The following is a 14,885-nucleotide window of genomic DNA, read 5'->3' as shown; positions in this document are numbered from 1 at the left end:
CACCCCACTCCCAAGCTCTGGATGAAATAGGCTTCACTCAGTCTCTCACACAAGCTCCCAGCTCTGGGCTCCTGCCCCAGCATGTGCCTCCCACCACTGGCACCCAGTCACCCCTGATGGGACTGGGGGACTACCTCAGTACACACGGCGTCCGTCCTAAAGCGGAGAACATTGCAGGCCTGCCCCGCGGGCTATGCTCTGTGGAACGCTGTGCAGGCTGACAACATGGCTCCTTCCACGAAGGGGTGGACGTGGGCAGGCAGGATCACTGCAAACACCTGCTGGCCTCAACCCGCAGGATTCTTCTGGCAATTCTTTTTTTTTTTTTTTTAATGATTTTTTATTATATTATGTTAGTCACCATACAGTACATCCTCGGTTTCCGATGTAAGGCTCGATGATTCATTAGTTGTGTATAACACCCAGTGCACCATGCAATACGTGCCCTCCTTACTACCCATCACCGGTCTATCCCATTCCCCCACCCCCCTCCCCTCTGAAGTCCTCAGTTTGTTTCTCATAGTCCATAGTCTCTCATGTTTCATTCCCCCTTCTGATTACCCCCCCTTTCTTTATCCCTTTCTTCCCCTACTGATCATCCTAGTTCTTATGTTCCATAGATGAGAGAAATCATATGATAACTGTCTTTCTCTGCTTGACTTATTTCACTTAGCATTATCTCCTCCAGTGCTATCCATGTTGTAGCAAATGTTGAGAACTCGTTCTTTCTGATAGCTGAGTAATATTCCATTGTATATATGGACCACAACTTCTTAATCCAGTCATCTGTTGAAGGGCATCTCGGCTCCTTCCACAATTTAGCTATTGTGGACATTGCTGCTATGAACATTGGGGTGCATATGGCCCTTCTCTTCACTACGTTTGTATCTTTGGGGTAAATACCCAGTAGTGCAATGGCTGGATCATAGGGTAGCTCAATTTTTAACTTTTTAAGGGACCTCCACACTGTTTTCCAGAGTGGCTGTACCAACTCGCATTCCCACCAACAATGTAGGAGGGATCCCCTTTCTCCACATCCTCTCCAATAATTGTTGTCTCTTGCCTTGTCTATTTTTGCCATTCTAACTGGCGTAAGGTGGTATCTCAGTGTGGTTTTGATTTGAATTTCCTTGATGGCTAATGATTTTGAACATTTTTTCATGTGTCTGTTAGCCATTTGTATGTCTTCATTGGAAAAGTGTCTGTTCATATCTTCTGCTCATTTTTTGATTTGTTTATTTGTTTCTCGTGTATTGAGTTTGAGAAGTTCTTTGTAGATCTTGGATACCAGTCCTTTATCTGTAGCATCATTTGCAAATATATTCTCCCATTCCATGGGCTGCCTCTTAGTTTTTCTGACTGTTTCCTTGGCTGTGCAGAAACTTTTAATCTTGATGAAGTCCCATAAATTCATTTTATCTTTTGTTTCTCTTGCCTTTGGGGATGTGTCATGAAAAAGGTTGCTTTGGCCGATGTCGTAGAGGTTGTTGCTTATGTTCTCCTCTAGAATTTTGATGGATTCCTGTCTCACATCGAGGTCTTTCATCCATTTGGAGTTTATTTTTGTGTATGGTGTGAGATAGTGGTCAAGTTTCATTCTCTTGCATGTAGCTGTCCAATTTTCCCAGCACCATTTATTGAAGAGACTGTCTTTTTCCCACCGGATGTTTTTTCCTGCTTTATCAAATATTAGTTGCCCAAAGAGCCGAGGGTCCATTTCTGGGCTCTCTATTCTGTTCCATTGGTCTATGTGTCTGTTTTTGTGCCAGTACCATGCTGTCTTTGTGATCACAGCTTTGTAGTACAGCTCGAAATCCGGCATTGTGATGCCTCCAGCTTTGTTTTTCCTTTTCAACAGTTCCTTGGAGATTTGGGGCCTTTTCTGGTTCCATACAAATTTAAGGACTGTTTGTTCTAGTTCTTTGAAAAATGTCCTCGGTATTTTGATCGGGATAGCACTGAAAGTGTAGATTGCTCTGGGTAGCATGGACATTTTAACTATGTTAATTCTTCCGATCCATGAGCATGGTCTTCTGGCAATTCTATGCCTAGATTACTACTGTCCCGTCCACTGTGCATGGCAGGACAGCGAGGCCCTGGAAGTTCAGCTCTGTCCTCCAGGCCACAGGCTTGCAGGTGGCAGAGCAAGGCCTCCACGCAGGCAGCCTGGCTGTGGTGAGGCGGCTCAGCCTCATGGAGAAGGCACGGCTGTGGAGCCAGGTGAAGCCTCACTCCCATCCTCGCCTCAGTCCCGCTAAAGGACTCTGGGCCCAGAAGGAGCTGGAGAAGGTTCTCACTCCCATCTCAGAGACCAGGAGACAAGAGGGGGCAAGCTGGCTGTACTTCCCCAACATTGTGTGGGAAGACACTCCAGGCTGCCTGGGTATGTGCGACCTAGAGAAAGTGCCTCAGTTTCCCGGTCTGTAAAATGGGGATAAGAACAGTCCTCAGTCCTGTCCACGGAGCTGCTGCCAGCACCAAATGAACGAACATACAAAACACAACAGAAACTGGCTCATCACAGGTCCTAAATGGCAGATTCCACCACCATTACTGGTATCGTTACTTGAAGGCCTGCCATTTTAAGAAGACCAAGATCACCTTGGTGAGCCCAGCACTGCTCTGCATGGCCCGACAAGGCCCCCGGGGGGACAGAAGAAAAGAAAGTGGACACAGAAGAGTGACACGCTTGCTTTTTCCTGCCCCAGAGATAGTGCTCTTGACACCAAGCACCAAAGGACATGGAGCCTTCTCGTCCACCTGTCCACTGGGTCAGAACCGGGACTCTGAGAGCAGATCAGCAGCCACCATCCAGGCCATCCCCCAGAGGGCCCCACTGTCCTCTCGGCAGAGCGCACAGCTCCCAGGCAGCTTCCTCGTGCTCAGAACACAAGGTCAGATCTGTGCTGTCGGTCCCCAGCAGGGCCAGAGAAACGGCGGTGTCAGCACCGGGCAGAGAAAACATGACAGACAAAATGTACGCAGGCCTGACGGTGTTCTCGGCCATGGTCAGAGCCCTCTGAGGCCGCAGTGAAAAGTCCCTTGGCAGCGTCTTCTCCAAAGGGGGGGTGGGGGGCGGCGGGTCTGACAGGGGTCCCTGACTTGACTGTGTCACTGGAGACAGTGGGCGGAGGGCACATTTCACCAGCGGCTGCAGCCCCTACCCTGCCCCCTGGAGGCTCGGAGGGGCCTGATGGCCTTGCTGCAGCTGCCACCGCCCCACCAGGAGCTTGATCCCAGGCTCTCTGGCTACAGGGGAACTGTCGGGGGGGGGGGGGGGGGGGAGGGGGACACGACACTGGACGATGTGCAATCAGCCCAAATTTGAGGGAGGGGGCTGCTCTGGGGCAGGGACAGAGGGGAAGAAAGGCCACAGATCTGACAATCCCGGTCTGACGCTGCCCTGGTCGGCTGGATGACCATATTCTCCCGTCGGACTTAGCTGCTGACCTGTTCCATCTCCAAAGCCCAGGGCGCCGGGTGCACGCGGGTGTTCCAAAAGGCCAGGAGTGGAGGAGCCAGACACGGGCCCGGGCAGCGACACGGACATTCCTGAGCCCTGTTCCAGCTGATGCAAACGGCTGCGGGCGGTGTGGATTAACTCCATGGCAGCTGTGTCCAGTGATTTACGGCCCCTTCCGGACCAAGGCAGACACTCACTGCCCCCTCTCAGCTCCAACTCCCAAAAGGCAGCAGTCTTTTTTGTTCTCAAGACGTTTCAAAAATAATGTTTAAAGTGCTCTCTCTGACAGTACATATTCTAAAAGCAGAAGAGAAAATGCCAGCTTGGCTCCAGTGCAAAGATGGAGGCTTCCATCGATGAAACACAGTCTGTATTTTAAACAAGGAGACAACTTCCTTAATTCCAAAAGGGCACTAACCAATCGATAAGAGAAAGACCAACAACCCAACAGAAAAGTGGGCAAATGACAGGAAGAGATTCGCAGACAGACATGCAAAGGGCCAACCATGTGGCCGAGGACAGAAGATATGCAAATTAAGATAGGTATCATTTCCCTGGCAGATAAGCACAGAGGAGTGAAATCTGCTCAAACATTCTGAACAACAACCCAGCAGTACCTGCCCATGTGAGAAATGTTTATAAAAATCTCTGACTGACGTTAAGCATCTGCCTTCTGCTCAGGGAGTGATCCCAGAGTCCTGGGATGGAGCCCCACATCAGGCTCCTCCGCTGGGAGCCTGGTTCTTCCTCTCCCACTCCCCCTGCCTGTGTTCCCTCTCTCGCTGGCTGTCTCTCTCTCTGTCAAAAAAAAAAAAAAAATATATATATATATATATATATATATATGTATATATACACATATATATACATATACATATATACGTATACATATACATACATATATATATATATACATATATTCTCTGACCGAGAAATTCCACTTCTAGGGATTAATTTTACAGAAACGTGCGAAGATCTATGCCTACTACAGCCCAGTTAACAGAAACAAACTGGAGTGACCTTATGAGCTCAATAAAATTGAGTACATTATGATTCTTTCAATCGCGTGCTAAAACATTATGTTGTCACCAAAAACAGCCATGCAGACCTAGCTCCCTCTTCTTTTATGGGCCATGAAAAGAGAAAAGATAGATATTAAGTTGGGGAAAAGACAAGTTTTATGAGAACACATGTAATACAATCCTGCTTCTATTTTTTTTAAGTACATAAATATATATTTGTACGTGTATGAGAAGGGTCTAGAAAGACGGGTTCCACACTGTTAAAAGCAGCTGCCTCTGGGATATGAGTCACCAACCATCAGGGCCCTCTCTGTTGATTGAGGGAATTCAAGGTCAGATCTGTGCACAGTTGGAGGTGAGCGCACTGAGTCTGGGAATTCCTGAAGTGTGTTGGGTGGAGCAAGGCTCTCGCCAGAAGCCCTACGAGGAGGAAGCAGAGGACCTATGACCGATGAGGTGGAAAAAATCAAATACTGCCATGTTCCATTGATTCTAAGACATGTGGTTTTTCATTTTCCATCTCTGAGGCTGAGATGTGTCTCATCATTGACGGTGTATCACATTTTAATTACACTTCCCCCCTTATTAGTGCGATATAAACTATCAACGTGTCTTCCCATCAGTGGTAAAATTCAGTACACCACCCTCTAGAAGACTCAAGATTCACATTAGCATGCTAACGGCTCTGAGAAGTCCTGCAGCAAAGAACCTTCTCCAACACGATCCCCCTTTCTTTCTCCTTCTTAATTCTCATCTTTGCCTTTCCCTTTACTTACAAATGAGACGATGCTAGGGCTCAGCGAAGTGCCCTCCTATGGATGTCTGCAAAAGTCTGGGTTTGAAGAGGGGCACACTTACTTTTTTAAATTCAATACAACGACCCTTTGGCAAATACCACCATAGCAACTCCTGTCATCAAGAAACATCAATGGAGGCTAAATTACCAGGCAAAAGAATGATGAGAAACAGGATATCTGCAAAGGATCTCCTTAAAAGATAATTGCCAATTACAAAGAGAAAAATAGACATGAACAGTGGAGAAACGGGACAGCATTCCGACCAAATGACTGGTTAACCAGATAGAAGCCATCTCCAGGTCATGCCCTCCTGACACACAGGAAGTGCAAAGGAGGAAAAAGCATTGCTGGTGTGGCATTCCTGCCCAAAATGCGTAACTATCAACCCAATCCGGTAACACTGGGGAACATCCCAGAAGGCCAAACTGAGGCAGGGACCTTCCGAAGTGTCATGGTCGTGATAGAGAAACAGCCTGAGGCCTTGTCCCAGATGTGAGGCGGCCACAGAGAAGGACAACCAGAAGAAGGGTCGCAGTGGGGAAGCTGGGAACACCGTTAATGACAGTACCGCTGCTGATGGGAATTCCCTGGTTCGGAGAACTGTATCGTGGTCACGGGAAATGTTAACTCAAGACGCAGCCATGGGAAGGGTGTAAGGGTATAAGAGAACTCTACAGACCAATGTTTCCAACTTTTTTGCTAAATCTAAAATTACTTAAAAATAAACAACTACACTAAAAAGTGTATAACGAGAACTTTATTATTAAACTCTAATACAAGTGAAAAAGCCATCAAGGACAAGACAAGTGCCCTGTGTGTGCTACATGAGGGGTCACCCTGAAGAGTCTCGTTTGGGGACATAAATCCAGGTCATGCAATTACAAACATGGGGCTGGGTGTTTGGGGAGGATGGACAGAGAGGAGAACACGGGGCCTGGTCTTCTGGGGGTCACGAGGCCCACAAGTCCAGGAAGCCATCACAAATCCAGCACTGAACAGAAGTGCAGGAACCCAAGACTACTAGGGTCATGGAACAGCAGGTGTGGTGTGAAACCGACAATGCAGGGTCACCTGGGACAATTACCATCTGCCGAGTATTTGTACCTTAAACCACATTTAATCCCTACAGCCACCCTAAGGGGAAGGTGCTACTGTCGTTATCTCCACTTTATAGAGAGGAAAACTGAGGCTTGGTACAGTTAAATAACTTGCTTAAATGCACGCAGTGAGGGGTCAGGAAAGCACCTGAACCCAGGCACTGTGACTTGTAATGCTTCTGGGAAGACTGCTAGAGAGGGGTGGGTCCCGTGGAAAGAGCACTGAACTGAGAATCAGAAGACATTGAGGGGTGCTGGGTCAGTCCTACAGCCCCTCTGGGCCTCCTCTCCTCATCTTTCAAGATACGGAGAAGAGAAGCTTTGGAGGCACTGAGAGCTCAAGATCTCTTTCAGCTGGAAAGACACTAAGTGGGCCCTAAATTCAGACTAAAGTGTAAATGACTGGTGTGTGACACTTTCTGATCAACCTGACCAACAAGTACGTTTTGAGTATCCGTCTGCCCTACTATGTCCCAGGGGAGAGCTGCTGAGATTTCTTACATGGGATGTGGGAGACTCTGAGTGTGATGGGGGAAGCAGGGGACTGGCTCCTGGGAATCTCAAGTCTGGAGACATTGTCATTACAACAAGGGGGAAAAAACTCCGGAAAAGGGAGCTAGGACCTCAAAGACAAATAGTGTCTGATTTACGAACTGGCCCGGCGGCAGCCCTGCATTTGCAGGGAAGAAAGGACTGGCCTGGGGGAGCCATCAGAGTCTGCTGGGGTCACTCAGGAGGGGTGGAGGGGTGTGTCTGTGGGTCAGGAGGAGACAGGGCTTCCCAGCAGACGAGCAAGAAGCCCGGTAGCTCTGCAGAGACACTGAGCTGGATGGAGCCAGAGGGAGGCACCTGTGGACAGAAGGCACCGGTCCTCCTGCTCTAGTCCCGAGGCTCAGAAGGCCCAGTGAGAAGCTCTAGAGTGCAAATAGGAAAGTTCTTTCCAAGGAGGGACCCGAGTCTCCTTGGGGACTGCAACCAGTCACCATGAGAATTCACTTCATTCCCTCAATCTCTCCTTGGAGCCTCCAATCCTGTGCCCTGGGCCGTGGCAGAGGAAGTGAGGAATCTGGCTGAGGGCTGCCAAAGAGAAAGGGTCAGCACTAGCGTGGAGGGGGCACCCCTATTGGGCATACCATGGCAGCATGGTGGGGAGTGGGGAGCCAAGCGCCGAACTGCTGGCGTTTGGTCAGAACATCCCAGCTTTGGGACACTGGCTTCCAGCATAACTCTAGAAAACAGGGAGCAAGGGGACACTTGCACCCTCTCCCCGGAAGGAGTCACTGCATCGCCCTATCTCTAACCTGGCAGGACTGGGAGTGGGCCTCAGCACTAGGAGGCCTGGACGTTGAGAACTTTAAGGCAAAAAGCTGAAGCTGTGTCCCCTGGGAAGAGAGGCCACTGCCCTCTGGGGACTGCCCTCGGCCTTCTGGAAGGCAGGAGTACATCAGGATGGCGGCTGCTGAAGAGCAGGCTGGGGTCTGCTCGTTCCGCAAGGTGCCTCTCATCTCCCCACTGCAGGTAGGCCAGGGCGGGGAGATGCCAAGGAACCAGCTCTCTGGCTGGAAGAGACTGAGCAGGCCTAGGCCTGTGGGGAGCAGGAGAGGGGACCGGCAGTGAGCAGATGTGAGCCTGTGGGATGTCCTCCCTGTGCTCTGGGCTCTTCAGTCTCTACTGTGAGTCTGGCCAGCAGGGCCAAACATTCTCAGGATTCGTGGGTCCCTGGGGGGGGTGGCAGGCTGAGGATGAGTGGGTAGGGAGGTGGGTGGGGAAGGGAGAGATGCAGAGTCCCTACCGGGCAGGACGCCTGCATAGCAGCAGAGGGGAACCCTGGCCCCATGCCCATGCAGCCCGTGTGGCCTCCGACCTGGAGCCAGGGACAGGAGCAGACCCCACCCAGGGTCAGCAGAGGGCACGGAGACAGGTGGGATTCAGAGAATTTGCTGCAAAACGCAGCTGTGTAGAAAGGAGGCTCAGTTTTGGAGTCAACACAGGGCTCGAGGTGAAGACCTGGCAGCTCTGAAAGCTTTACTTCTCACAAGCTCCACTTTCTTGTCTGAAACGGGGGAAGAGCACAGCTGTGCTAGGAGGACTCACCACAAGGTGAGCAGGAGCTGCCCAGCCAGGGCCAGAATTGCTCCCCAGGGGAGGGATTCTACCTCCTCTTGGCAGGCGACAAAACGCCTGGGCAGAGCCAGGGTTTAGGCCCAGATGGCACGGGACGCTGGGAACCAGCCTACCTCAGTCTGGCCCAGAGAGGACGCTCAACCCACTGTCCTGCTCGGCAGACCCCCGCCTCCGTCCGAACTCAGGGTCTCTACCCGGGTCACTGGGAATGTGGACAGTGTTTCTCCCCCACACCCCAAAGCCCCATCCCTACCTCAGCTTGTAGAGGCTGTGTCACCCACACGGCCACCTGCTCTGGGAGTTCGTCTGGGCCTGGCTTGTGCCCTGTCCCCTCGGCCTCAGCATGGTGGGTTGGACCGGCTGACACTCAAGGGAAACACAGGCAGGCAGGCACCACGAGACCTCTCTAGAAACCCACTCGATAGGTATGAAGCATTTTCTTGGCAGGCTGATCCAAAACTCCAGCCTCCCGCACAAAGTCAGGCTGGAAGCTGGCTGACTTGCGAGCAACAGTCCTTGGGGTGCGTTCACTCCTGTCCTCCTCGTCTTCCACGACTCCAGGCCCCGCTACCCACCCCCAGCTTCTGCCACACGCCTCCCACCTAGAACCCGGGCACCCAGCAGGACCACGGAGAGGGAACCGACCACCTGCACTACCTAATTTTCGGCCACACCTGCTGCCATGAATAGGGGCAGACCTCCTGTACACCGCGGCCCATGGAGGAGATGGCCACCCCCCGGGGACAGATGAGCCAACGACTCAGAGAGACCCAGTGATCGTCCACGCCAAATTAGAGGCACTGAGCGCTGAGCCCAGGTCTGTCAGTCCCAAAGCCTGTTCTTGTCCACCACCACACGTATGGCTGCTCTTCAATGGAACAGACAGGATTCCTATTTCCTCAGTAACTCTAGGGGGCAGAGACTCCGTGACATTAGCGGCAGAGCTGCTAATTCTCTGTCTAGGGAACCCCAGGGACCTTCTATGGTCAGTGTCGCCTCCTGAACACCAGAGGGCGCCCCAGAGTGCACCAGCTGGCAGCGCCTGCGCACTTGCCCCCAGGGAATCAGAGCCCCACTCTACCTCCGTCCAGGCTTCGACCTCAGTGGGTCCCTGCTGTCAGGGACGGTGGGGGTGGAGGAGGCACAACACCCAGGGGTTTAGGAGCCACCAGCTAAGCGCGCAGATGGACAGCGCTGGGTTCAAATCCCAGCTCTGCCCCTTAAGTAGCTCTGTGGCCTGAATGGACAAACTCGTGTGCTCCAGGGTGGAACCTTTCTCACAGCCCGCAGTGAGGACGAAATCAGCTCACACATGTCCTGTGCTCCCAACAGTGCCTGGCATGCAATCAGTGCTCCCCCGCCCCCCTCCTCGTGCTGACAAAGCAAGCTCAGACAGGAAAGTGACCTGCTCAGGCCACACGACACAGGGGACACAGGTAGATCTGAGGACCAAGCCGTGACTCCACGCCCCCGTCCCTGGCCTCTCCTTTCCCACCCACAGGCCTGTGCCATGCACCAAAGGGGAACAGCCGCCGCCCCCCAGCTCCACCACAGCTCTCACACCCTGCAGTCCTCAACCGACAGAAGCTCTGTGGGGAATTCGTCCTCCAGGCTCTGAGGAATGTTCCTTTCTCTTCGCTTGCTATCTAGATTATTCCCATTTTTCAATCCAGCTTCCCAGCAGCCTTCAAGATGAGCCCTGATTAAATTCCCATAAAACCACAGGCAGAAATGCTCCCATCCGTGGTGTGTACCTCCCTCCCCAGGGAGGCCTGGCATCCCGATGGCCATCTATCACCTCCAGAGCACATGTCACCCATCACCCACTGCTGTCATCAGCCCTGAAGGGTCTCTCGAGCCCTCTGTCCTGTGGTCTGATACCCTCCATCAGCCACTGCCCAACCCCACCTCCACCCCCAGGGCCAAGACGACCAGCCTGTGTCCTCCAACCACAGCACAGCTTTCTCTCGTATCTTTTTGGCCAATTCAGGATCCAGCCTCATCAGCGTGATCAGGATCAGCCTTGCCCAGAGTCGTTCAGCCTGGGGTGGCAGAGCCAGACCTTGATCTCGGGGCTTCCATCTCAAACTCCTGGCCCTGTGCAGCAAAGCAGGTGGCAGGGAAAGAAAAGGCCCACAGATGCGTGCTCGGCAATCATGACTTGTTGACCCAGCCTCCCCCACCCCCTGGCCCCGCCATGCCTGTACCAGGCAATGTTCCATTTCTGGGAGGTTCCTGCCCTTGGTTTGAACTGGATCCAGGTTCAGTGCCATCTGTGCCTCTGGCTAAGGGGTGTGGGTGCAGCCCCACCCAGAAACAGTCATCTACTAGAGAACCCTGTGGCCCAAACGCTCTGGGGTGGGTCACTCTGCAAGCCTAGTGACCTCACACTGCTTTGAGCTGCTGTGTGGAAGGAACTTACTGCTAAGGTCACAGGCTGAAGCCACAGCCCCCAGCCAGCTGGAGGAGGAATGGTCCTTCTAAGAGTAGAATATTCACTCATGGGATTCCCCAGGTAGCAACCCACTTCTCGGAGAGTGAGGTGGCCAACAACCAGCTGTCCCTCAAAACTCCTCCCCCTTCTTCCATGGTGACAAAGCTCCCAAATTTTACCTGGGCACGTGGCTACCCAGAACAGAGCCCACATTCCCCAACTCCCTTGCAGCTCACTATGGGACTCAGTCCTGGCCAATGATGTGTGGACTGAACAGTGTTGTGTGGCTTTCAGAGCCTTTGCTTAAAAGATAACTAGGGCTACGTCCCCTTGCTCCCTTTCCGTCAGCCCCTCCCAACCCTTATGTCCAGACCCTGGATGTGATGGATGGAGTTTTAGCAGCACCACCGTGGACCAGGAGGCTCACATCACAGAACCATCAGCAGGGAAGAAGTCTGGGTCCTTCCTCCGGGCTTTTCCATGAGAGAGAAATGAAGTTCTATCTCATTTAAGCCACTGCTATTTCAGGCCTCTGTTGCCACAGCAACCTTAGTGTTAAGCAAACGGGCAGGTTTGAGACCGACGGGTCTGAGGCAGGGAAAGAACCCTGCCTCCCCTCCAGGCTCCGAACTAGAAGAGGATGAACTCTGGGAGCACAGAACCCAGAAGGTGCCAAGGTACTCAGATGGGAAGCTGGGGGCTCCAGGCAGCAGCCCTCACCTGTCTCCACAGCCGACGCTCTGCACGGAGACAGAGCATGGACCCCTGCTCTAAGTGCTCCGCCGCTATTCCTGGGAGACCGCCACCCCCACTGCAGAGCAGGGAGCCCTGGACACCTCCCCGCAACAGCCTCCCCTGGCCTGTCTCTGCGGCCGCCCAGGCTCTCCGAGGCAGGCAGAGCCACCTTGGCAGGAAAGACAGACATCCCGAGGATGTCTCCAGCAAGCCCCTTCTTTCAATGCAAAAGCAGTGTCACTTGGACTGCTCTGACTGTCTAGGGAACTTACAGGGTAATTATGGCCATTCACAGCACGCTTAACAGGGCTGCCTCCAGGAATAGCAGGAACGGGGCGGAGGAGTGCTGGGGATGTGCCTCCCAGAGAAGGTTCTCTGCATCTGCAGGGAGGAGGAGCCCTGGCTCTGGGAGGATGGAAGGTGAGAGGCAGCACTGCTTCCATAAGAACAGCCGTGGGTCCCTCTCTCTCTGGCTGTCTCTCTGTCACATAAATAAATAAAATCTTTAAAAAAAAAAAAAAAAAAAAATAATGGGGCGCCTGGGTAGCGCAGTCGTTAAAGCGTCTGCCTTCGGCTCAGGGCGTGATCCCGGCGTTCCGGGATCGAGTCCCACATCAGGCTCCTCTGCTGGGAGCCTGCTTCTTCCTCTCTCACTCGCCTGCTGTGTTCCCTCTCTCTCTGGCTGTCTCTCTGTCACATAAATAAATAAAATCTTTAAAAAAAAAATAAAATAAAATAAAAAAAAAATAGAACAGCCGTGGGGGTAGGGAGGGGGTCAGGAAAAGGCTCCAGGAAATCCCAGCTTCTGCCCACCCTCCTGGAAGCATTCCAGCCCGGCTCGGTGTGCACGATAAGGAAAATCCAGGGCGCAGCGGTCACAGCCCACCCACAAAACAATTCCTGCTGGCCTAGGACCAAGCCTGCCGTTAGGGTTCGGTCAACACGTTCCTGCCTGTGATGGAGGGGAGGGGGCTTCCCCATCCCCGACCTGCTGATGACACCTGAGTTTGAGGTTTCTTGGACCCAGCAGAGTAGGGGCTGATTCTCTCCCCACTGGGGGTCAGTGTGGGTCACCCTTACAACAGGATATAAGTAATGGCCACTAGAACCTGTCTCCAGGCCATGTCTGCACCGATCTAAAATGTGTGCTCATGTCCTCACTCACCAGCTCACACACCTTCACTGGGTGCCCACAAACAAAGTCCCCCACACTGACCCAATAGTCTGCGAGATGTGCACACACACCCCACACCGCAGCCATCTCCCACTTTGCTCACGCCACTGCCCTATCTGGGAGGCCCAGGCTGCCCCCACCCCCCACCCCCCCGCAGTCCTGCCCACCAGGGACAGTCCTGTTTCCTTCCTGTGCACACTGCAGTCCAACCCATCACCGGTCCCCTGCTCCCTGACTGCACACACTCTTACTCCAGGTCCAGAGTCACCCTTGACCCCAGCCCTGATTCTCTACCCATGAAAATTGAGAGCCTCCAAGATCAGCCCCTTCCATCGTAATGGGAGCTGTGCCAGCAGCTGCCACTCCCAGGTGACGCCATGAGCCAGGACCCATGCTAAGTGCTCATTGGATGTCATCCCAGTTATCTCAACCACAGACCCTGTGGACAAACCGCTTCTTATCCACATCTTAACAGAAACCAGGCAGAACTAGGTCAAGGGACTTGGCCGGGGCCACATGGCAGCAAGAGCCCAGATTCAGATATGACCTCAGTCTGCCTCCCCTCAAAGCCTGTGCTCTTTACTCTGAAAAAATCCTCTCAGTGGTGACCTCCCTGACCCCATCAGAACACATCACTCTTCTCATGGACTTGAGGACATGAGATGTGACTGCTGACCTGCAACTCTTCCCACTAATCAGCCCTTCTCCTCAGAATCGGATTTATCTCCTGTCTCTTCACACACAGTCAGTGTCCAATGCACACAACTCCTAGAACAGGCGGATTTCCTTTCCAGAACCAAAGTTTAGCTGGAACATCTCTACAGATCTTTCTTCTCATCTGAGGGTTCTAGTTGGACCCGGGGACAGAATGCAAAGGGAAGGGAAGTTGATGTCATCACTGACCATTCCTGGCCCAAACGCTAAAGGATGCTGGCATGCTGAAAAGTCCTGCCGTTTGGGGGCCACCCAGGAAGGCCATGCTTTATGCCACCTGCTGAATGCCAGGCACCCTCAAAAACAGGCCTCGAGACCTCTTCCAGGACAGCCAGGTCCAACACCCAGCTCTTCCTCAGGGAGGGAAGCAAGGACTCACCAACTCTCCCGGCCAAAGTCCATGACAGCAGGTGCTTGCTGGATCCAGGGCCCTCTGGCCATGGACACATAAGTTAAGCTTAGGGGCTACAAGCTAACAGCCAGAGTCGGAGAGACCTGGCTGGATGCTGTCTCTGCTACCCCCAGGCTGTGTGATGTCAGCCCACCTGCTAAACCTCTCCGTCTTCACTACTGTCTACAAAATGGGGAGGATGACCATACCTGCTTTTATGAGCACGGGAAGAGAGAAGGCAAGAAGGCTTAACCTTGTAGACAGGCTGCTTCTGGTCTGGCGAGCCAAACTCTTCCCACCGGTCTCACCATCACACGAAACAAAGGCAGGCCAAGTCACCACCCAGGCCAGGGGCCAGGTAGGCCACACTCCTGGTGTGGATGGCAGGAGCGGGAGCTGCGTCTCCTGCTCCTAAGATGACTCTTCACACCACCCCAGGACACAGGCAAAGCACTTTCCCTCAAAATTAAACAAGAACTCTCAACAGGGAACGCCTGCACCAGGCAAAGAGAACTAGGTTACTGTTAACATGAATCTTTCCCAAAAAGCCCTTCTCACATAAATAAACACCTTGGGAAGGCAGTCCAACTTCTCTAGACCGGCCCAGCCCAGGGAGGGGGGGGGGAGAACGAGTCCTCAGAGACAAGAAGATGTGGCTGGCAGGACAAGCTCCCGCAGCTAAGCAGGGGGTTCCCGCCCTCGGGAACAGAGCATACCCCACGAGGTCCAGCCGCCACATTACACATCTCCACGTGTTTGATTAAAGGCCCTTCAATCTCTCTGTTTGTCTCCTTTGCCCAGTTACCTAACTCCCCTCCCCTGCCCGCTGCTCCGCTATTCTACACACACTCGTGCTCTCTCACCACTGTGTTATCGGGACACTTCATCACCACTCTGTGGGTTCAAGACAACAAAACAAAACCGTCTCGAAGTG

The 14,885-nt window shown here is 52.8% G+C and overlaps 1 protein-coding gene across 3 annotated transcripts in view; it reads right to left on the bottom strand.

The window, feature by feature from the left end:
• The window catches only part of ITPK1 (inositol-tetrakisphosphate 1-kinase), a 169,795-nt gene that overhangs the window by 34,247 nt on the left and 120,663 nt on the right, over positions 1-14,885 (bottom strand). The window lies entirely within an intron of this gene.

Source organism: Ursus arctos, unplaced genomic scaffold (genome assembly GCF_023065955.2).
Source record: "Ursus arctos isolate Adak ecotype North America unplaced genomic scaffold, UrsArc2.0 scaffold_25, whole genome shotgun sequence".
NCBI classification, from domain to species: Eukaryota; Metazoa; Chordata; class Mammalia; order Carnivora; family Ursidae; genus Ursus; species Ursus arctos.
Note: the sequence above shows the minus strand (reverse complement) of the source record. Positions and strands in the feature narration are given on the sequence as shown.